Source organism: Schistocerca piceifrons, chromosome X, assembly GCF_021461385.2.
Source record: "Schistocerca piceifrons isolate TAMUIC-IGC-003096 chromosome X, iqSchPice1.1, whole genome shotgun sequence".
NCBI lineage: Eukaryota > Metazoa > Arthropoda > Insecta > Orthoptera > Acrididae > Schistocerca > Schistocerca piceifrons.
The window spans coordinates 873,749,538-873,755,925 of record NC_060149.1 but is presented as its reverse complement, the minus strand read 5'-3'; positions in this window follow the sequence as shown (position 1 = coordinate 873,755,925).

Here is a 6,388-nt window from a genome sequence, read left to right as displayed (position 1 = left end):
TGCTATTCCGGATCGGCTTCTATGGCTATTTCCAAGCATGCACCTTTGACTGTGTTTTAATTATTTGCGAAGATGGTATGTAATCTTTCATGTAACCTTTCATGTAACAAGAACTAATGCCTAAATTGATGCCTCATTATTGTAACATCCATTGTAGCTTTGTTTTTACAGGATGGTTTGAAAATGGTCATAATGTCCGAAACTAGTCACTACCAATAAATAGTGGATAGCCCTTACTTCTTAAAGCGACTTTCGATGGAATTCCAGTCATTTGTTTCAAATATCAGAGAGCTCTTGGCAGGAACGAAAGCTGCATGTCCAAGTATTCCTCTAGAGCGGATGCCGTTGACCCGTCGACTCAGACAGGTCCACATGTGTTCCGGCATTGAGAGCACAAACAGTAATTACACGATTTGCTGCGCTCCTGTAGACAACATGGCCATCGTTCCCAACTATGGTCACATTACGTTCTCCAGTACCATTTCGTCGCAGGGGACGACGTTCTTCTATTCACTGATTCCATAAATGCATCTCTGCTGTAGCGTCTTATCCTTTGCACTCATGAGAAATCTTTTCCCATAGTCCGACCATTGTACCCCATCCATTTTCTCATTCACACTGATGTCGTGCGCCGGCCGTTGTGGCCGAGCGGTTCTAGGCGCTTCAGTCTGGAACCGAGCTGCTGCTACGGTCGCAGGTTGGAATCCTGCCTCGGGCATGGACGTGTGTGATGTCCTTAGGTTAGTTAGGTTTAAGTAGTTCTAAGCCTAGGGGACTGATGACCACAGATGTTAAGTCCCATAGTGCTCAGAGCCATTTGAACCATTTTTTGATGCTGTGCCCTTGGACATCGACGAATCATTTTTTCCACTTCTTTTTCCAGTTCGTTCGCGGCTGAGCTTCATATAGCACTAATTTTTCAGTCACATACGTGAAGTGTTTGCTAGTCCTCCGTGTATGCCATTTCTCTTCATACCCTTAGAGTTTGTGTTCACCCACTCGTACTTCTGGATATTCCAATCTTAAGAAACGTTTGTAAATTTATAGCATTTTTCATCGACTGCCACGGTCGGTGTAATTCAGTGAAGTAACGTTTTTCTCCTTATTACATACTTCAGTTAGTGTTTGGGTTCAGCTGTGTCACAGACCACGTGGGGACATTCATTCCTTTTGTCAAAAAGGCATTCAACCCTTGGATGTGCTCCGTGTTTTCTTCATACTGATGTCAGTTGAGGGTTGCCACAGTAGTAGTTCAGAGCTCGAAGGAAGTAAAATTACAGTTGTGAGTTCAAAAACTAAGTGTGATGACAATTACCGAAAAATGACTGTTCTTCTTGCTCTCAGAGACGTCTCTCCACCCGGTATCGTGTGAGACGCTGCTTGAAGTTAGGTACTGTACGAGAGAAATACTTGCATTTGAAGCTGTAAGTTGGTCTCGAAAGCGTTGTCGCAAAAGGCGAGGAGCGGGGTTCGAGTCCCGAATCGGTGCTCAGTTTTTCCTCTAGGAGAGTCGTAATCGGCGTAAATCCCACAACAGTGAAGATGCTTCAGTCCAGGTACCGCTGAAACGTTTATTCGAGGCTGAGGTCTGCAGGCGCCGACGTGGCGTTGTTTTCCGCGATACGGCGCGACAGGGAGTTTGGAGAAAGGAGAAATGCGACCGAGAGGGGAACAGCTGCCAGCGATAGAGAAAGCCGTCAAGGTCAGTGGCCGGCCCGCTGACACAGTTGCGGTCCGGTGTCCATTGCACTCGTCCTCACCGAAACCGAACTAAACGCCAGGAAGAGTTGTTCAGTCTACACGAGTAGTGCTGGGCAATGTTGAGTACTACACACACGGGCGCAGCCTGAAAGATCTTATGTTCGAAATAAACCTGCCTATGGCAGCTTTCAACAGCGAGAGCATTTTCACGTCAGTCGACATCACTTTGGTCTAAAGCGAACAGTGTACTGAAACTTTGATTAAGAGTGTTTCCTATATGAATTCGAAACGTAGAAAACTTGTTAGAGGGGAAGAGAAGAATGGATGCTTTTGAGATACGGTGTGTATCACGAAGGCATGAAGTGACTCCTGGGTGCCGCGTGGGGTAGCCGCGCGGTCTAGGGCGCCTTGTCACGGTCCGTGCGGCTCCCCCGTCGGAGGTTCGAGTCCTCCCTCGGGCATGGGTGTGTGTGTTGTCCTTAGCGTAAATTAGTTTAAGTTGGATTAAGTAGTGCGTAAGCTTAGGGACCGATGACCTCCGCAGTTTGGTCCCGTAAGACGTTACCACAAATTTCCAGTTGACTCCTGGGTGGCCGGCCGCTGTGGCCGAGCGGTTCTAGGCGCTTCAATCTGGAACCGCGCGACCGCTACGTTCGCAGGTTCGAATTCTGCCTCGGGCATGGATGTTTCTGATATCCTTGGGTTAGTTAGGTTTAAGTAGTTCTAAGTTCTAGGGGACTGATGACCTCAGATGTTAAGTCCCTTAGTGCTCAGAGCCATTTGAACCATTTTGACTCCGGGGTGGGTCGTATACTGAGGCGGGGGAATCTATTGCAAAGTAGAGTGTTCTCCAGATGAACAGAATGCAATAGGAAGACAGGGTGATGTATACTGAGAATGTTAAAGAAGGCCTTTCGCGGTCTTCGTAGGCAGAATCGAAAAGAGTGGCGTAGGACTGGAGAGAATAGTGAAGAAAAACCGTTGCAAACCAACTCACGCATCGAAAATTAACAAAGATATAAATGTTGTTGCACACACGATAGTACAGAAATCCACGTCTCTGTACTAAGAATGTAGGCTAGAGGATGAAGATTGGCGTTTAACGTCCTGTTTGCGATGAGGTAATTAGAGAGCAACAAGAAGCCTGGATTCGACAAAACTGGTGAAAGAAATCAGCCTCGTCCTTTTCGAGCGAAAAATCTGGGTATTTGTCACAAACGATTTACAGTAGCCGCAGTAACCTACTTGTGGTTGCGCGGACTGGGTTTAGACCCTGACTGGTTCTCACACACGCATTGTACACGGTGGTCAGAAACATTCTGAAAATGTTGTAAGGTTGTTTCAGGGTAGGTTGTGCTGAGAAATAACTGTTAAGGGAAAAATTAGATACATTGCACTTTTGCCGCGTTAATTGGCATTGAAGTTAGCTGATCAGGCCATTGCGTGCGCAAATTCAACCTGCCCGTTATATACAATTCGTGTCAGTTGTTCTCGTAGCGTAGATGATAAAGCACCAGACTGCTCAGCCTTTGGCTCGGGGTCGATCCTTACTACCTCCCATTTCAAATTTTTGTATCGCTCGGTTTTAGGAAACCAAACGAATTTGCACGAATTTGCGCACGCAGCTGCCTCATCCACTAACTTCAATGTTAATTAACTCGGAAAAGGCGCAACGTACAGAATTTTTTTCTTAACAATTAATTCTCAGCACAATCTACCCTGCGACACTCTTACAAGCTTTTCAGCCCGTTCTGATCACCCTGCGTATGCCATTCTACATGTGGAAGTCCTTGTAAGTCTTGTTGGAACACAGAGACTCGGATGAAGCTTTCTTGTGTCTTACTCGTTAGATAATTTTCTTGGTATTGTAACAGTATCTCATAGACTGATCCGTTAACTACGCGTGCCCACAAATGTAGTGTGTTATTGACTCCTTCGGCCATCAATTAGCCCTGAATAAGTCTTCTCTTCCTCCCAGCCTGTACTGTCTCTCTATTACCTTAGGACTCACTATTTTCCGAAGGATTTTGCACAAACGCCTCGGCTTCTCTCAGTCCGGCCGTTCTTGTTATTTTGGGGCATTCACTTGCGTATAGACATTCGGTTTTGATCATAGTGTTATGGTTCCTGAGTTTAGCTTTTACTGAGATTGCCTTTTTCTTGTATGCTGTATACATGCTACGAAAAACGGCGGCTATCTTCTGTCTAGTGATATTATTAGCTTCTATTTCGCTAGCTATACTGTATCTGCAACCGTCTCTTGTTTTTTTCTTTGTTTTACCGTATTCTGCTGTTGGACGATGAGGCGCTGTTTGGGTGTTGATTATGTACTTTGTTTTCTTAGAAACAAATTTGGAGGCCACCATTTTCTCCTTATTCCTTCTAGTGTATTTATCTATTCTACAGCTGTCTGTTTCCTGACAGAATCGCCATATCGTCAGCATATGCAAGGTCGTTGATACACCGCCATGTGAGCCTCGGATTTGAATATTGTTTAGTAACTTTTCCTGGCTAATTGCTTTTCCCATTCACGGATAACCTTTACTAACACGCAGATGAAGAGAACTGGATACAGTCTATGACACTGTCGGACCACAGTTTTCATTGCAAGCTATTTGGGGAGTTTTACGATGGACTTTATACTTGAATATGTCCGTGTGAGAGTTTGCTTGAAAATTTGCACTGCTTTTGGGCCCACTCTGCATTCTATTAATATGCCACCAAATACATCCCGATCGACCGAATCGTACGCTTTCTTAAGGTCGAGGAAGACAACTACCAGACCCTTAGGAACGTAATTTTCCAGTACTCTTTTTCAGACTCCGTATCTGCTTGACGATTCCCACTTTGATGGTCTGCTTGTTCCGTCAGCCTAGCATGCATTGCTTTGGAGGTTACCTTGTAAATTTGAGGTATGACGGAAGTGGCAAGACCACTGTGATTCCTCTAAGATGATACAACCACTAATAATACTAACTTAAAACACAAGGAGAAGCTGCTGTGTCCGCCTTTTGTCGCCAATTATGTAAGTTCTGATATGTATGTTACTTGTTAAATTGTCTGAATACTCTGTGTCCGAAGCGAAAATAGACAAATAGCGCCAATATGCAACTGCTCGTGCCTCGATGGCCGCAGTTGCTGAAGTGCGACGATTCACTGGAGCTCGATCCAGAGAAAGCTTATTGATGTCCGACTAGTCGAAGAAATTTTCTTGTCAAGAGTTGGGCGGACTAGAAAAGATGACGTGGCGGTATATAACTCCTGACCATCCGGATGAGCGTCAGGGCCCCATGTTAACTGCAAACCTTTCCTCAGAAAATGGCTCAAATGGCTCTGAGCACTATTGGACTTAACATCTATGGTCATCAGTCCCCTAGAACTTCGAATTACTTAAAGCTAACTAATTTAAGGACAGCACACAACACCCAGTCATCACGAGGCAGAGAAAATCCCTGACCCCGCCGGGAATCGAACCCGGGAACCCGGGCGAAACCTTTCCTCAGTGTCTACTGGAGCCAGTGCTTAAATAAATGTTTTGAGGAGCTTGAGATCGACAGCTCTTTTGGTGCTTTGGAGAGGAGTAGACTGCCGACACTGGGTTTAATCTTCTCGCTTTCTGATATTCAATATTTGTAGGTAGCAACACAGTTAGAACTTCGCCCTGCAGAATCACCAACTACGATCATCAGCCCGATACTGTTACGTATCTGATCTATGGCGCACAGTTTGGAGGAAGGAAATGGAAATTAACTTGCTGTATGTCTTTGTCCAAACAGCAGCACCTGGGGTAAAAGCGCTGTCTAAGGGCGCCTTGCCACGGTCCGCGCGACTGCCCCCGTCGGAGGTTCGAGTACTCCCTCGGGCATGGGTGTGTGTGTTGTCCTTAGCGTAAGCTAGTTTATTTTAGATTAAATAGTACGTAAGCTTAGGGACCGATGAACTCAGCAGTTTGGTCCCATAAGACCTTACCACAAATTTCCAAATTTCCAGCAGCACCGGGGTCACGTGGTACCCAGATATCATTGGCCGATTGAAACTGTGTGTCGACCCGGGACTCGAACCCGGAATCTTTGCCTTTCACGTGAAATTGCTCACCGACTGCGCTACCCAGGTAGGACTCACGATCAGCTGTCATAGCTTCAGCTCCACCACTACCTTTCTTCCCATCTTCCAAACTTGACAAAAGTTCTGTTGCATATCTTGCGAGACCAGCACTCCTTTCTTCCAGGAGTGCTGCTAGTCCCACAAGCTATGCAGAACTCCTGTGAAGTCTGGAAAGGTAGGAGAAGAGTACATGGCGGAACACAAGCGACGAGGGCGGGTCGTGAGTCTTAAATGGGTAGGTCAGTCAGTGAAAGGCAAAGATTCCGGCTTCGAGTATCTGAGTGAAAATTCATTCTGGAATGCTATTTTTGTTTTGACAGTCAAAAAATGGTTCAAATGGCTCTGAGGACTATGGGACTTAACATCTAAGGTCATCAGTCCCCTAGAACTTGGAACTACTTAAACGTAACTAACCTAAGGACATCACACACATCCATGACCAAGGCAGGCTGCGAACCTGAGACCGTAGCGGTCGCGTGGTTCCAGACTGAACCGCCTAGAACCGCTCGGCCACAATGGCCGGCTTTGACAGTCATGAAGATTAGTTATTTACCGAACATCCCATTAATAACAAACTCGGTTG